We start from the raw sequence: 18,167 nt of genomic DNA, 5'->3' as shown, positions 1-18,167 counted from the left end.
GCAGTCCATAAATTCTGAGTGGATTTGCATTCCTGGACATGAGAAAATTCTTTTCTTTTTACTCAATGAAGCCATTGTTGAACATCTTCATTACAAGTTCATTGTTCTTGTCTTGTAATTTGTTAGTCGGATCTCTTTTCAGAACTCTATAGTCTGAAATATTGTTCACTATAGCTTGCATCTTTACCAAATAGTCCGTTTGGTTCATCGCTACAGTTACATTGCCCTTATCCTCATTTAGTACTAGGACATTCTCATTATTATTAAGGAACTTCTTGGTTGAATGTAGAGCCTCTAAAACAATCTTTTCTCGAAAAGATGTCGTCTTCTTCTTCAATTGTTCATGTATGACTGTCGTAAAATTATTTCTTTCAATTTCCTGTCTTTCCTTGTTTTGTATGGTTTGGATGATATTTTCCCCGTCAGCTATTAATTTAAAAAGTGGAAATGTATTTTTTTCGAATGGCAGAACGTATTTAGGACCCAGGGATAAAAGCCACTGAACTTCTTCAGGAATATCTAAAGATGTGGTGTTGTGAAAAAATTCCGGTACCACCCTAATATTGAGGTTCTTCCACTGTTTAAATTAATAGCTGACGGGGAAAATATCATCCAAACAATACAAAACAAGGAAAGACAGGAAATTGAAAGAAATAATTTTATGGCAGTCATACATGAACAATTAAGAAGAAGACGACATATTTTCGAGAAAAAAATGTTTTAGAGGCTCTACATTCAACCAAGAAGTTCCTTAATAATAATAAGAATGTCCTAGTACTAAATGGGGATAAGGGAAATGTAACTGTAGCGATGAACCAAACGGTCTATTCGGTAAAGATGCAAGCTATAGTAAACAATATTTCAGACTATAGAGTTCTGAAAAGAGATCCGACTAACAAATTACAAGACAAGAACAATGAACTTGTAATGAAGATGTTCAACAATGGCTTCATTGAGGAAAAAGAAAAGAATTTTCTCATGTCCAGGAATGCAAATCCACCCAGAATTTATGGACTGCCAAAAATTCACAAGGAAGGCATACCTCTTCGGCCGATATGCTCGTCAATTGATTCTCCTTCTTACAAGCTGTGTAAATATGTTGTCGGTATACTAAAAAATGTTACAAAATGTTCAAAATACAACGTCAAAGATGCCACGGAGTTTAAAGATAAAATTAAATTTACACATATATACGATGATGAGAGTTTAGTGTCGTTCGACGTGTGTCCTTGTTCCCCAGTATTCCCGTAGATGCAGCTATTGATATTATCTCTTCGAAGTGGGGTGATATTAAAGAGCACACTTTGTTAACAAAAGAGCTATTCCTTAATATAGTAAAATTTTGTGTGAAAGAAAACCGTTATTTTAAGTGTATGGCAAAATCTACGAGCAACGATCAGGTATGCCAATGGGATCACCAGCCTCCCCAGTCATAGCGGATATAGTTCTGGAGGAGTTGTTAACTAAGTTCGAGGAAGAATCAACAACCAAGCCACGTCTGTTAACAAAATATGTAGACGACATATTTGCAATCGCTAAAACAGAGGAGTTAGATAACATGCTTCAACTGCTCAACAAATATTATAAAACAATTCGATTTACTATGGAGGTAGAAAATGATAATAGACTTGCTTTCCTCGACACACTTATAATTAGAAATAATAATAAATTATACATGGATTGGTATAAAAAACCTACGGCGTCCGGAAGACTGATCAATTATCATTCCAAACACCAACGCAGAACTATCTTGAACATTGCGAAGAATTATATAAGAAGAGTTCTGACAATTAGTGACAAGATGTTTCACAATAAGAACATTGGGAAAATCAAGAAAACTTTGGAAAATAATGATTTTCCTATGAACTTGATCAACAAGTTAATCCTAAATCATCAATTAACGAATGCCAAAGAGCCGGTGAAAAAGGATAAAGACTCTAAAATATACAAATCTATGGCTTATATTCCAGGAGTATCGGAAAGGATTAGGAGATCCGATATGTTCGACAAAGAAACGTATCAGTTGGCGTTCACGTACAATAACTCGTTGAAAACCATTTTCAGCAAAACAAAGGACAAAATTCCAAGTCAGGAGAAATCTGATGTTGTTTACAGAATCCCGTGCAATGGTGAAGGGTCCTACGTATGCGATAAAGTATATGTTGGGACAACAAAACTCAAACTCAAGACAAGGATTTCCGCTCATAGGTCCAATATAAAATTAAGGAATAATGCTTCGGACAACAAGACGGCTTTAACTTCCCATTGCAAGGCCACAGGACACTACCCTGACTTTGAAAACGTAGCCATTCTAGAGAATGAAAAACATTATAATAAACGATTCACTTTAGAAATGCTACATATTTTGAACACCCCTAATGAACAAAGAATGAACTTTAAAATCGACACAGAAAATTGTGCACAAGCTTACAGGAATTTGGTTTTGAAACAACAACATCATAAGGCGGTCATTTGATAGTAGCACAACAATCCAAACAGGGTAACATGCACACACACATAATTGTTAAACTAAATCATGTTGTTATGTATGTTGTTATTGTATTTTTTGTTTATACTTGCGGTTCATGAAAATTGTTTATACTTACGGGATTTTTCCAAATTGTTTATTTTTTAATCTCTTTGCATTTTCACCTTATTTGTTATTTTTCTGTGATTCCTCCAATCAGTCGATCATACATATCCATATATATCCATTACATATTATATATACTTAATACAGACCGGCGATTTGATGCACCACGTAAAATCTGATATCCGATCGGGCCATTGATGTAGTAAGCTTAACAAATGTCCTACATGACCGTTTGAATAAGCTTCGACGGCCTGACGGGCTACAGACGTAAAGTTTAGAGGTAACAAGGAAAACTTTCTCAACCGAACCTTCAAAACTAATTTTGTGAGCGGGATCGGAATTGCTAAGCACAAGAAACTGATTCAAAAATGAGTTCTTCAAAGAGTGCTGCAGTGATAATGCAAAATGCAAGGAAGGTAGATGTCTTGAAAATTGACCAAAGCCGAGTTCACTTAAGAAGGAATATCCTATCAGTTCTATCAGAAACTTGCATCCCTGGTGATCAGTGTATGAGGTGCATAAATTTAAGAATCACAAACTCATGGTAAAACTGTTTGGTAGCCAGAACTGCGTCAAAAATACCTATCACTATATTTGCTTAGACTCTTTCAACAGCTTCGGGGTGTTCGGATCATTTTAAGTGAAGATACTGAACCTGAACACAGGAAAGACATCGAAACAATCCATCCGGCATCTGCATTCACAGTGGAAAACAAAGATGACTTGATACGAAACACTCTCATTTTTTGGCTCTCACGAGGGATTTATCTCAAATTTGTGCTGGCAACAATCACAGATAAATCCCTCGCGCCAGCTGAAGCGGGTGCCAGAACAAAAAATGTGTCAGCTAAAACGAAAAACGGGCCAAAAATGTCGGTAAACTTTAGTTTGACCTACAACTGAAGAATAGCGTTCAAAAATTATGGGCAAATGGCTAAAAATACTTGTTTTAGTGTAAATATTATTAGTTCGAAGGCGGAGGGTAAATATTATTTCCCATTCAAAAGTTATCACTAAAAACAGGTTTTGTAAATATGAAGTCCCGATGCAACCAGTCCATTTTGATCACAGAACCTGGAACGTCAGACATGTAGGATAAGCCCTATCCATTAAATGATGAGCTAAATGCGTTACAATATTTGACTAATTAATGTAATCAAAATATAAATTTTACTTAGATTTGTTTATATTTAACTCTAACTGTGGTATTGTAAAATAAGTTTACAGAAATGAATATTTTACGACTATCATTTTATTAAATGATTGAAACTATAATCGCCGAAATGTATGTCAAAAATTCCCATATTCAGATCTATTAATTTTTGTTTGGAGTGGCATCATTGACAAAAATGAGAATTTTGACAGCGCTCTCTCGAAACAAAAAGTTGCTAATCCATTCATCTATGGTGCAAAAACTGAGTGTCCACACAATATTTTTTTTCAGCTATACTCGTCATTGCCATAACAGTATTGACCATTAATACACTGGTGGCAGCTTTAATACCAGCTAGGAACCAGCAGTGTTGGCAGAAAAAAAATTCCTTTGGGGCTAGAATCTAAAAAATATGGTCTAGAAAGAGTTAAATTTCTTCAAGAAAATCCAAAACCCGTTGGAAAAAAAGCCATATAGGGTATTTACATATATTTTTTAATGTAAGTTTTCACACTTATTTCAAATCAAACTTAAACAAAGATATAAAAAAGGTACAGTAATAGGTTGGTAATAAGCATAGAGAAATCCCTGGAATATAAGGAATATGCTCTAGGAGTCTTCTTGGAAATTGCCGGGGCTTTCAGCCTTAATCAGATGGATCGGCTGCATGTTAAATTGCAGGACAATTACATTACAATGGGGATGGTACGAGGCCACGAAATCAGTGGACAGAGGCACCCCGCAAGGAGAGGTGCTATCACCTCTACTGTGGACGCTGGTCATCAACCAACTGCTCAGGCGATTCGATGAGGGGCCCGTAAAACTTACGGCTTACGCAGATGACGTCATAGTCATAAGTGGAAACGCCTTCCAACGATTAGTTCTTTGATGGATCGGGCGCTTCGGGATATTCATACCTGGGCATCTAATGTCGTGTTGAAAGTCAATGCTGGGGTGTACGTGGAGCTTATTGCCCTCTCTGTCTCATTGGGTTTTTACAGCGATTGTAAGCCTTATTCTATACAATGGAGTTCTTGTTTGGTGGAAAGCCACACAAAAAACCACATACCTCAAACAATTAGAGGGGTATGCAGACTATCGATGCTTAGAATTACGGGAGCCCTGAAAACAACCCCGACGGCTGCACTGTATGCCATTCTGCACATCCCATCTGTAGACCTGGTAGCAAAGAACATAGCATTAACAACTGCAACCAGGCTCGGTGCCTCGGGGCAGCTTGAGCGCCGACCATATGGCCATAGTAGTATAGCGTCATTAATCACAAGACGAGCGGGATCTTAAGGCCACAATAGAGGTGGCGCAATGGTGCGCAAATGGCGGACGAGGCGATACATGTGTACACAGATGGTTCCAAAGTAGTGGAAAGAGTAGGGTCTGCGGTATACTGTGCTGATCGAGAAATGACAGATCTTACAGGCTGCCGGATTACTGTAGCGTTTTCCAAGCGGAAATATTAGCCGTAACCAAAGCAGTAGAAACCCTAGAAGAGAATAGCTTAAGCTGCAACCGTGTTAACTTTTATATTGACAGTCAAGCAGCAATTAAGGCAATAATCTCGCATAAGCAGTCTCTGGAGAGATTCGGGACAGGGAGAAGCATACATCTATATTGGGTCCCAGGCCATATGGGAATAGATGGGAATGAAAAAGCGGATGAACTAGCTAAAAAGGGCGCATCCCTTGAAGCTTGCTCCGTAGACGTCCCAATTAGACTGGACGAGATTAAACGAAGGCGAGAGGTGCACAGGATCGACCAAGCGGGAAAGGCGTGGGTTCAAGCGCGGTGCTTTGAAGTGTCGAAGATTATCTGTAGGTCTTACAACCTTAGACTAACAAAGTTGCTTCTATCATTAAAAGGAGAGGACAGGTATTCTGACTGAACACTGCCTTCTGGCGTCACATGCCTTTAAATTAGGCTTGGTCAGTGATAGCAGATGTAGGAAGTGTGGGTTGGAGGAGGAAACGATCGAACACGTTCTGTGCTCGTGCCCTGCACTTGCCAGGCTAAGACCAGCTATTAGAAGTGATACATCTGTCAGATCTAGAAGCAGCAAGTGGCTTAAGTCCTAGGGAGCTTCGAGTATTTGCCAAGAGGACGGAGGTTTTTTATAACATAGGTTCTGGTTTTTGATAAGGTTTTTCAGTTTGGTCTTTAAAACAAACTTTTGATAACACTACGGGCTCAATCAGTCTATGTGAGGTGCTCATGGACCAGCCAGTTCAACATAACCTAAGGTACAGTAAACTCACAAAAAAATAAGGTACAAGAGAGGTACATAAATAATACTGTTTTTGTAGTTCATTTTATACTTTTTAATAACAAAAATACATTTTTTTATACTCAGTTGAGCAGAGCTCACAGAGTATATTAAGTTTGATTGGATAACGGTTGGTTGTACATATATAAAGGAATCGAGATAGATATAGACTTCCATATATCAAAATAATCAGGATCGAAAAAAAATTTGATTGAGCCATGTCCGTCCGTCCGTCCGTCCGTTAACACGATAACTAGAGTAAATTTTGAGGTAACTTGATGAAATTTGGTACGTAGGTTCCTGAGCACTCATCTCAGATCGCTATTTAAAATGAATGATATCGGACTATAACCACGCCCACTTTTTCGATATCGAAAATTTCGTAAAACGGAAAAAGTGCGATAATTCATTACCAAAGACAGATAAAGCGACGAAACTTGGTAGATGAGTTGAATTTATGACGCAGAATAGAAAATTAGTAAAATTTTGGACAATGGGCGTGGCACCGCCCACTTTTAAAAGAAGGTAATTTATAATTTTTGCAAGCTGTAATTTGTCAGTCGTTGAAGATATCATGATGAAATTTGGCAGTGACGTTACTCCTATTACTATATGTACGCCTAATAAAAATTAGCAAAATCGGAGAAGGACCACGCCCACTTTTAAAAAAAAATTTTTTTTAAAGTAAAATTTTAACAAAAAATTTAATATCTTTACAGTATATAAGTAAATTATGTCAACATTCAACTCCAGTAATGACATGGTGCAACAAAATACAAAAATAAAAGAAAATTTCAAAATGGGCGTGGCTCCGCTCTTTTTCATTTAATTTGTCTAGGATACTTTTAACGCCATAAGTCGAACAAAAATTAACCAATCCTTTTGAAATTTGCTAGGGGCATAGATTTTATGATGATAACTGTTTTCTGTGAAAACGGGCGAAATCGGTTGATGTCACGCCCAGTTTTTATACACAGTCGTTCGTCTGTCCTTCCGCATGGCCGTTAACACGATAACTTGAGTAAATTTTGAGGTAACTTGATGAAATTTGGTACGTAGGTTCCTGAGCACTCATCTCAGATCACTATTTAAAATGAATAATATCGGACTATAACCACGCCCACTTTTTCGATATCGAAAATTTCGTAAAACCGAAAAAGTGCGATAATTCATTACCAAAGACATATAAAGCGACGAAACTTGGTAGATGAGTTGAATTTATGACGCAGAATAGAAAATTAGTAAACTTTTGGACAATGGGCGTGGCACCGCCCACTTTTAAAAGAAGATAATTTAAAAAAAAATTGGATTGGTTTATTGACACGAAATATAACTTTAGAAAAAACTTTATAAAATGGTTGTGACACCTACCATATTAAGTAGAAGAAAATGAAAAAGTTCCGCAGGGCGAAATAAAAAACCCTTAAAATCTTGGCAGGTATTACATATATAAATAAATTAGCGGTATCCAACAGATGATGTTCTGTGTCACCCTGGTCCACATTTTGGTCGCGATTTGGAAAACGCCTTCACATATACAACTACCACCACTCCCTTTTAAAACTCTCATTAATACCTTTAATTTGATACCCATATCGTACAAACACATTCTAGAGTAACCCTGGTCCACCTTTATGGCGATATTTCGAAACGGCGTCCACCTATAGAACTAAGGCTCACTCCCTTTTAAAATACTCATTAACACCTTTCTTTTGATACCCATATTGTACAAACAAATTCTAGGGTCACCCCTGGTCCACCTTTATGGCGATATCTCGAAACGGCGTCCACCTATGGAACTAAGGATTACTCCCTTTTAAAATACTCGTTAACACCTTTCTTTTGATACCCATATTGTACAAACAAATTCTAGGGTCACCCCTGGTCCACCTTTATGGCGGTATCTCGAAACGGCATCCACCTATGGGACTAAGGATTACTCCCTTTTAAAATACTCATTAACACCTTTCATTTGATACCCATATCGTACAAACGCATTCTAGAGTCAACCTGATCCACCTTTATGGCTATATCTCAAAAAGGCGACCACTTATACAACTACCACCACTCTCTTTTAAAACCCTCATTAATACCTTTAATTTGATACCCATATCGTACAAACAAATTCTAGGGTCACACCTGGTCCACCTTTATGGCGATATCTCGAAACGGCGTCCACCTGTGGAACTAAGCATCACTCCCTTTTAAAACACTCATTAACACCTTTCTTTTGATACCTATATTGTACAAACAAATTCTAGGGTCACCCCTGGTCCACCTTTATGGCGGTATCTCGAAACGGCGTCCACCTATGGAACTAAGAATTACTCCCTTTTAAAATACTAATTAACACCTTTCATTTGATACCCATATCGTACAAACGCATTCTAGAGTCAACCTGATCCACCTTTATGGCTATATCCCTAAATGGCGTCCACCTATAGAACTATGGCCCACTCCCTCATAAAATACTCTTTAATGCCTTTCATTTGTTACACATGTCATACAAACACATTTCAGGGTTTCCCTCGGTTCATTTTCCTACATGGTTATTTTCCCTTATGTTGTCACCATAGCTCTCAACTGAGTATGTAATGTTCGGTTACACCCGAACTTAACCTTCCTTACTTGTTTAACTTTTGTTTTGCCTTTTGGGGGTAAGGTATCGTTAAATAGTAAGCAGTATATTTGACACTGTTACGATGACGGCACGGCTATAGGTTCGCCAAAAATACGACTATGGGTGTACGAATCACTATTAAAATACACGTGTACGATATTCAAGTTTATGTTGGGACGAGATATGTTTGAAGGGCCTTAGACATCAAAATCTATGATTCCGTCCTCAGAAGATGAATTATTATTATTGCTACGCTCAGATATTTTTCCACTGTATTTGTAATCTCGCTATTTTATCAGAACTATACTTGTTTTTTTTTTCTTTGGGAAATATGAAAACCATTAAGGTTTTACAATTCTCAATGCGTTTTCAACCGAAAATAAATCTATTTTGCCAAGCTTTTCTATATTGTACGGCAAGGGTTGCCTTAATTGCTCTATTAGTTTAATTATGAAGTCGCGACATATATTACGTATCTTTCATTCAATGAATTCGTCTATACATTTATCTTCTTTTTTAATTCGTATATATTCTTCAAAGGTATAATGAAAATAAGGTACGGAAGACAAAAATTGTATTATAATCTGAAGTTAAAGGGTCGAAACTCTTAGAAGGTGACACTGTGCTGTAGCACAGGCTGGAAAGCAAATGTACAACCTCATGACACAGTTTATCGATTAAAGTTTTTGTTATCAGTTGAGTACCAAGTTGCCACATCATACATAGAAAAACAAGTAAAATAAAACTTCGACACACATAAAACACATTACAAATTTCACAATACGTATTGCCGAAATAGATTTGGAGCCAAAAAGGGGCAAACATTTTAAAAATGGCCAAAAAAAGAGCTAGGGGCTAAATCAGAATTTTTGGAGCTAAGCGCAAAAAAGGGCTAGTTCTGGCTCCAAAAGCACAAAAATCCTTTTTTTCGGTTTATTTTTCTTATTTCTTCATTTTCGTTCCCTTTATCTTTACTTTACTCTTTGCTCTTCGATAACTCTATCAATTTTTCGTCTTTTCCAATCTCGCTAATCTTTTTATACTCAGCTGAGCAGAGCTCACAGAGTATATTAATTTTGTTCGTATAACGGTACCCTGTAACGGCATAAACTAATCGAGATAGATATAGACTTCTATTATCAAAATGATCTCAGCGAAAAAAGAAATTCGTTTGGCCATGTCCGTCCGTCCGTCTGTCCGCAAACTGAGTAAATTTTGAGGCATGTATCTTAATGAAATTTGGTATGTAGGTTCCTGGGCACTCATCTCAGATCGTTATTTAAAATGAGCGAAATCGGACTTTAACGACGCCCACTTTTTCGATATCGAAAATTTCGAAAAAGGGAAAAACTGCCATAATTCATTACCAAGAACGGATAAAGCGATGAAACTTGATAGGTGATTTGACTTTATGACGCAGAATAGAAACTAAAATAGAGTAATTTAAAAGTTTTGCAAGCTGTAATTTCGCAGTCCTTGAAGATATCATGATGAAATTTGGCAGGAACATTACTCCTATTACTATATGTGTGCTAAATTAAAATTAGCAAAATGGGATAACGAACACGCCCACTTAAAAAAAAAATAATAATTTTAAATGTCAAATTTTAACAAGAAATTGAATATCTTTACGTTATATAAGTAAATTACGTCAACATTCAACTCCAGTAATGATATGACTCAACCAAATATAAAAATAAAAGAAAATTTCAAAATGGAGGTGGCTCCGCCCTTTTTTATTTAATTTATCTGGAATACTTTTAATGCCTGTCCTTCCGATTGGCCGTTGACACGATAACTTGACCAAAAATCGACATATCTTTACTAAACTTAGTTCACATACTTATCTGAACTCACCTTATCTTGGTATTAAAAATGGGCGAAATCCGACTATGACCACGCCCACTATTTCGAGATCGAAAATTTCTAAACATGAAAAAAATGCCATAATTACATACCAAATACGAAAAAAGGGATGAAACATGGTGATAGGATTGGTTTTTTGACGCAAAATATAACTTTAGAAAAAACTTTGTAAAATGGGTGTGAGATCTACCATATTAAGGAGAAGAAAATGCAAAAGTTCTGCAGGGCGAAATCCAAAGCCCTTGGAATCATGACAGGAATATTGTTCGTGGTATTACATATATAAATAAATTAGCGGTACCCGATAGATGATGTTCTGGGTCACCCTGGTCCGACATCCCGAAAAAGCCTTCACATATACAACTAAGGTTCACTCCTTTTTAAAACCCTCATTAATACATTTAATTTGATACCCATATCGTACAAACACATTATAGAGTCACCCCTGGTCCACATTTATGGCGATATCTCGAAAAGCCGTCCACCTATAGAACTAAGGCCCAATCCCTTTCAAAATACTCATTAACACCTTTAGTTTGATACCCATATCGTACACACACATTCTAGAGTCACCCCTGGTTCACCTTTATGGCGGTTTCTCTAAAAGTCGTCCACCTGTAGAACTTTGGTCCAATCCCTTTTAAAACTTATCTTGTTTGGTTGATTTTCCGACAGGGTGGATAAATGATGTATATTGGAACGATTTTCCGTCATCCCTTGTCAAATTTGGTTTTGAGACAAACCGGTTTCGGCGTTGTGCCATCGTCAGTGTCGATTTTCGTTCTGATCTGTTGTTGTCGTTTGTCCTGTATTTATAGTTCGTAGGTATATGAGCAGGTATTGTCAAATTGATGCTTGTGTATATTTAGTTATTTGTATGTGCTGTGTGTTCATTTAGAACCGAGGGTGGTTTACTAATCGATTTGTGTGGCTGACTGGGGTAGGTAGAAATCTGTGATTTTAGTCGTTTGACCTTCTTTGTCGATTTTTTGTTTTGGTGTGTTAATTGTTTTGTGTTTATTTGTTGTTGTGTGTTTGTCTGCTGTACCTGTGTGATTAAGTTGTTTCCTGTAAACAAGTTTTAAAGGCTCAAATATTGTGTCAGAAATTGTGTTTATCTGTTCGTTTATTATTCTATCGTCGAATGTTTTCTGTTTGTAGTTTTCCATGTTTTCGAGTACGTTGAGACGTCGGCCCTTTTCCTGTATGTGAAGAACCCTAACTGTTTTATTGATGTTTGCTGGGGAACATTCGTTCTCGACCATGTGATTCGCGAAGTTAGACTCGGGTATAATGTTTGGATTCCGTATTTTTTTGTTGTAATCTCTAATATGTTCTCTGAACCTTGTTCTTATTTGCCGTCCTGTTTGTCCTATGTAACTATGCTGGCATCCGCAGGTGAGCTTGTATACGCCGTGGCTGCTAAACCGATCCTCTGAGTTAATGTTAGTTCTTAGTTTTCGCCATAGATTGTTCGATGTTTTGAATGCTGTGTTAATGTTGTATTTTTTGAAGAAGTTTGCCAATTTATATGTTGCTTTTCCAGTATATGTCATAGTCGTCCAGCTATTATTTTCCTTTTCATTATTTCTTTTTGGTTCTCCATTTGTCCTTCTGAGCTTATCTACTAGTGCTTTTTTATATCCGTTGTTCGCAGCGATATTATATATGACCTCAAGTTCTCTCTTATATGCCTCTTGTGTAAGCGGTGTTCTTTCAAGTCTATGTACCAAGTGCCTTAATGCTGCATTTTTATGCTGTTGAGGGTGATTTGAGGTATTGTGTATTATTGTATCGGTGGCCGTTGACTTTCTATATATGTCATAGTTAAACCTTTTGGCTTCTTTATCAATATTTATCGTGAGGTCTAGATAGTTGATTCCTCCGTCTTTTTCGGTTTCCATTGTAAATTTTATATTTCCGTGCTGCTTGTTGAGGGACTCCAGTACAAGCTCTTCGTTATTAGTAGTTAAAACGCATATTATGTCATCCACGTATCTAGCATAAAATGACACGCCTAATTTGGACTTCAGCTCCTGTATGTACTTTCCTTCCAGATTTTGCATGAAAACTTCCATAAGAATTGCTGATGTGGGGCTTCCCATTCCAAGACCGTTTGTTTGTCTATATATTTTATTGTTGAATTGAAAATAATACGGAATCCAAACATTATACCCGAGTCTAACTTCGCGAATCACATGGTCGAGAATGAATGTTCCCCAGCAAACATCAATAAAACAGTTAGGGTTCTTCACATACAGGAAAAGGGCCGACGTCTCAACGTACTCGAAAACATGGAAATCTACAAACAGAAAACATTCGACGGTAGAATAATAAACGAACAGATAAACACAATTTCTGACACAATATTTGAGCCTTTAAAACTTGTTTACAGGAAACAACTTAATCACACAGGTACAGCAGACAAACACACAACAACAAATAAACACAAAACAATTAACACACCAAAACAAAAAATCGACAAAGAAGGTCAAACGACTAAAATCACAGATTTCTACCTACCCCAGTCAGCCACACAAATCGATTAGTAAACCACCCTCGGTTCTAAATGAATACACAGCACATACAAATAACTAAATATACACAAGCATCAATTTGACAATACCTGCTCATATACCTACGAACTATAAATACAGGACAAACGACAACAACAGATTAGAACGAAAATCGACACTGACGATGGCACAACGCCGAAACCGGTTTGTCTCAAAACCAAATTTGACAAGGGATGACGGAAAATCGTTCCAATATACACCCTTTTAAAACACTTTTTATTACATTCCATTTGATACTAATGTCATAAAACACATCCCAGGGTTACCCTAGGTTCATTTTCCTACATGGTGATTTTCTCTTATTTTGTCTCCAAAGCTCTCAGCTGAGTATATAATGTTCGGTTACACCCGAAGTTAGCCTTCCTTACTTGTTCTTATTGCTCTCGGTCTCCCATCTCTCTCCCTTTCCACCTTCCCCACCACAATCTTTTTTCTATTCTATTCTCACGTTTCGCAATTACTCAGTGTCTTTTTTCTAAAGTATGTATTTTGATGTTGCTTAAACATAGGATCTTCAGTGGTTAGAAGTTTTCATGTAAAATATAACTGGGCGCTTACGAAGCATTCCATATGTTGGAAATAAATTGGTAATTATTTTTAATATGTGGCAACACTCCCCCTCACTATCTTCTTCACCCATCTCTCTCACATATTTGCTCGTACCAAACTGCCTTTCTTCAATTGTACATTCTTCACAGTCTAGTGAAATAAATCAACTCAACAGGTTATAGGCTCGGAGCGCGCTCGGAGCGCGTTCGCAGCGTAAAAAGTTTAATTAAAATAGTTAGCGCATTTAAGGTTCAACTGTTCGCTGTGTGTCGGTCATAATAAATGTATTATGTTTAAAAGAATATCGTGAGTTATTGTGCCGTTGGTCAGTGCATTAATAAGTTTAATTTAAAACATCAAAATGAATTTGCTTTTTCAAATGAATAGCGTGCTAGTACACTCTGATTTGTGGGGGCTGTTTGTGGTCATGAAAGCAAATCGGATGTAATGACCAGGTTAGATCTATACGACAGTATGACACTCTTATTACACGTAAAATATATCGGGAGGGGTGTCAAGAGGTGCGCTATTGACCCATGATCGCGAATCCGAAAGCGGAAATTTAAAATTTTATTTCTTTCCAGAGACATTTGCAAACAAAATTGAAAATTTTCATGTGGCTGTTGTAATTTTGATGATTTTGGTGTACCCACAAAAAAAACTGTGTGTAAAAGTGTTTTGCGCGGATATAGTTTTGGTGTCCAAGCCGGTGTTGGACCCACCCAGGGTAATTTTTAATAAGCGTAGCCGAATACCGCCAATGCAGAAAGATGTTCTGCGCAAAAATACTATGGATCCCAATCCCGGTTTCGGAGCGCTCCGGGACCATTTTTTGGTTGTTTGGAAATATCTTTTGACACGAATACAAGTTTTTATTTCCGTTTTCGGATTCGATATCCTGGGACCCAAACGCGTCTTTTGAACCCCAACACAAATAATTCATGTGAAGAACATAAAAATCGCATGGTAGCGTGGGATAAGCTGCGCAATATCCATCAGCCACAAGGGCCGGCGCGAAAAGTTTTATTGTTTAAAAGTTTGTTGTGTCTTAGTATGTCATATGGTACTCCAGTGGCAAATCACGTAAACGAGTTTTGCAAAATTAAAGAGGGGCTTGCAGTCATAGGTGTAGAAATCACAGACGAAATTTTAGTTATAATTTTGCTAGCAAGTTTGCCTGCACAATATGAAAATGTTGTTGTAGCAATGGAGACTCGCGATACGTTGCCTACATTTAATACAGTAAAAAATTAAATTGTTAGAAGAAGGCGCGCGGCAGTATGATAATGATGTTAAAAACGAAAAAGGAACAGACGCGTTAATGCAAGCACGTTCATACAAAACTACAAACTTGAACAAACCAGTAAAAAAATTGTCCAGCAGTGCTAATGGTTCGGGTAATAAAAGCAATAAAAACAACAAAAACGTGAATTGTTTTCATTGCGGTAAACGAGAGCATTTCGCTGTTACATGCAATGGCAAGAAAACTGAGTGTCGAAAAGAGAACGATGATCGTTCGTGTTTTGTGCTAAGCGCAAAACAACCACCAACTAGGAGAATCAGTACGAATGTTTGCTGCGCTGACAGCGGCGCGATGTCGCATTTATGTTGTGTGCACAGTTCGTTCAAAAACTATCAAAAATGTAGAGAAAATATTTGTTTGGCAGGCGTAAATTGTATAAACGTTGTAGATCGTGGGCACGTTGACATAGACGGTACAACAATAACATTAAATAAAATACTAAAAAAATTTTTAGTTAAACGATTTTATTGAAAACAATACTTACACTAAGTAATAACAACACTAATACACTCCCCATCAATCTAAGGCGTTGACCAGACAATTAAACAAAAGCCCAACGGGCGCGAATACGTACATATCAAATGCGTTTGATATATTTTTAAAACAAAATGGCATTCAACGGCAATTGACCGTACCTTACACTCCGCAACAAAACGGGGGTAACAGAACGTGCCAAAAGAACTTTGGTTGAAATGGCCAGGGCCATGTTAAATTATGCAAGGCTTGGGCGGAAGCAATACGAACTGCCGTATATCTTCGTAATCGTAGAGCAGGTACAAAGCCGGGTGTTTCCCATCTAATAGTTTTTGGTTCAGTGGTGGTGGCAATTCATAAAAATTAGTCGCGAAATTTTCGAGCAAAAGGTAAAGAATACATAATGATCGGTTATTCTGAAACTAGCAAGGGTTATTGTTTGTATAATCCAGAAAATAGTAAAATCATTGTATGTCGTGATGTTGTATTCATCGAGAAGAGGAATGTTTGTGAGGAGCCGGAACCAAAGCTAATTGATTTTTTTGACAACCCTGCCGAAGATATGGTATTGTACACAAACGACGTTCATTCAGATAAAGTAAGTGTAGGAGTAGTAGCTAATGATGCAACTAATTTGAATGAATCTGTTGAGAATATCATCACATCAGTAGTGGAATTCACTAACTTATAACGATGCGATTTGTCGAGATTTTAATTCACGATTTTGTCGCTTGCCTTATCGATTGTATTATTCACTAACTTAGTTTTAACGACTCGCAATAAATGACATTTAAAATAGTAGAAAGGTGGCAGCACAGCTTAACGAAACCTAAAAAATGCGAAAAGCACAAAAGGAATGGCAAAAATAAACAAATTCCACTAACTGCTTTTAAAAGTCATTATTGTGCAAGCTTTTACCTATTTTAACAAAATAAAAGTAAATGCAGAATAAATTTTTTTTTCTGTTGATATCGCAGTTATTCTTGTATCCCTTAATTGACCATCAAGTTGAGAAATAATATCATGAGCCAAGTCTGGGGTTATTCGGTACAGCTTTCGAAACTTCGTTGCATTCAGGTGGAATGGGTTATCTACTTCTCTAAGAAGATGTCTGTCCACTGGCGATGGACTTAGTAACCCTTAATCTTGTGATAAAACGTATGCTAAGTACTCAAATGCCATTTGATTTATAAATAAAGCAACTTTCGTGTTTGAAAGTTTTTAATTAAAGTTCCGATTTTTTTTAAACTGAAATTGGCCGAAATGTAAATTTCGTGATTTTTAACGCAGCCAATTCACTTGCCGTTTATTTAGCAACACAGCTGATCGTCGATTAACGAATATCGATAAAAAAATAGTTGCTGAATAACGAAATCGTTATAGTTATCGATTCGCAAATAAAGCGAAGGCAAATATCGTTAAAAAAGTTAGTGAATTCCACTACAGGTAAATGTATATCGGTAATGGAATTCACTTTTTTAACGACATTTGCCATCGCTTTATTTACGAATCAATAACTATAACGATTTCGTTATTCAGAAACTATTTTGTATCGATATTTGTTTATCGACGATCAGCTGTGTTGTTAAATAAACGGCAAGTAAATTGGCTGTGTTGAAAATCGAGAAATTAATATTTCTGTCAATTTTAGTTAAAAAAGAAAATCGCAATATTAATTAAATAATTTCAGACACGAAAAGCTGCTTTATAAATCAAATGGCAATTGAGTACTTGGCGTACGTTTTATCACAAGATGAAGATTTACTAAGTCCATTGCCAGTGGACAGACACCTTCTAAGAGAAGTAGATAACCCATTCTACTTGAATGCAACGGAGTTTCGAAAGCTGTACCGACTAACCCCAGACTTGGCTCATGATATTATTTCTCAAGTTGATGGTCAATTAAGGGGTACAAGAATAACAGAAAAAAAAAGAAATTAATACCGCATTTACCTACCTTTTGTTAAAATATGTAAAAACTTGCACAATAATGACTTTTAAAAGCAGTTAGTATACGGAATTTATTTATTGTATAATTTTTCCGGTCAATTTATAATTAGTATTAACTAGGATTTTTTGTTAGGCTCTTTTGACCATTTAGCGTTTGTTGCAAATAAAACAACTTATTTCACCTTTTCAACCCGACGTTTCGCTAGTCTCTCTAGCTTTTTCAAGGGTGAACTCTGTATTTAATAACAAAAACAAAAACAATACATTAATATGAGGAAACCTAACATTCAAACATTATTGATCACAATCTTACATACAAACAAATATATGAATAATTGTATTTTATAACACATAAAACATTACGTAAAACACTCACATAAAATTAAAATTTAAAAAATTAAAGAGGAAAAAAATCATAGTTAGCTGGGAAATAAATTTTATCGGCGTGACGTCACGCTTTTGACAACATGTTTCGTTGCTAACGCAGTGTTCAGACTTTATTCCAATCGGAGTATTTTTATCCGCTCATACCTCCTACTACATTTTTTATCTCAAAGGTTTATTGGGGTCGAGTTGAAAACGAAATAGTATCACTACCTAAATAGTATACTACTAATACGTAGGAAAAGCTGATTGATTATAAGTGACGATTGGATGAAATGCCGTGGATTTATTGTTCGTGTCTTAAGACATCTTTGTTCACATTTTACTCACAGTTTTTGTACATTTTTCGTACGGAATGATAATAGAAGGAGTAAAATGTAAGCAAAAAATGTGCCCGGAAGCGATCTGTAAATCCTGCCAA

The 18,167-nt window shown here is 36.6% G+C and overlaps 1 protein-coding gene across 22 annotated transcripts in view; it reads left to right on the top strand.

Annotated features, from left to right (window-relative positions):
* Positions 1-18,167, top strand: part of Mco4 (Multicopper oxidase 4) — an 826,935-nt gene that overhangs the window by 475,732 nt on the left and 333,036 nt on the right. For 3 of the 22 annotated variants that reach the window (XR_010948361.1, XM_067758796.1, XM_067758792.1), the window contains exon 1: positions 13,799-14,090. The exons of 7 other annotated variants lie outside the window; for them this stretch is intronic. The gene's annotated coding sequence lies outside the window, so the exon portion shown is untranslated. 12 more of the 22 variants (XM_067758847.1, XM_067758797.1, XM_067758807.1 and 9 more) reach the window with 11 other exon arrangements.

This window comes from Eurosta solidaginis, chromosome 1 (assembly GCF_040869045.1).
Source record: "Eurosta solidaginis isolate ZX-2024a chromosome 1, ASM4086904v1, whole genome shotgun sequence".
Taxonomy (NCBI): Eukaryota; Metazoa; Arthropoda; class Insecta; order Diptera; family Tephritidae; genus Eurosta; species Eurosta solidaginis.
Note: the sequence above shows the minus strand (reverse complement) of the source record. Positions and strands in the feature narration are given on the sequence as shown.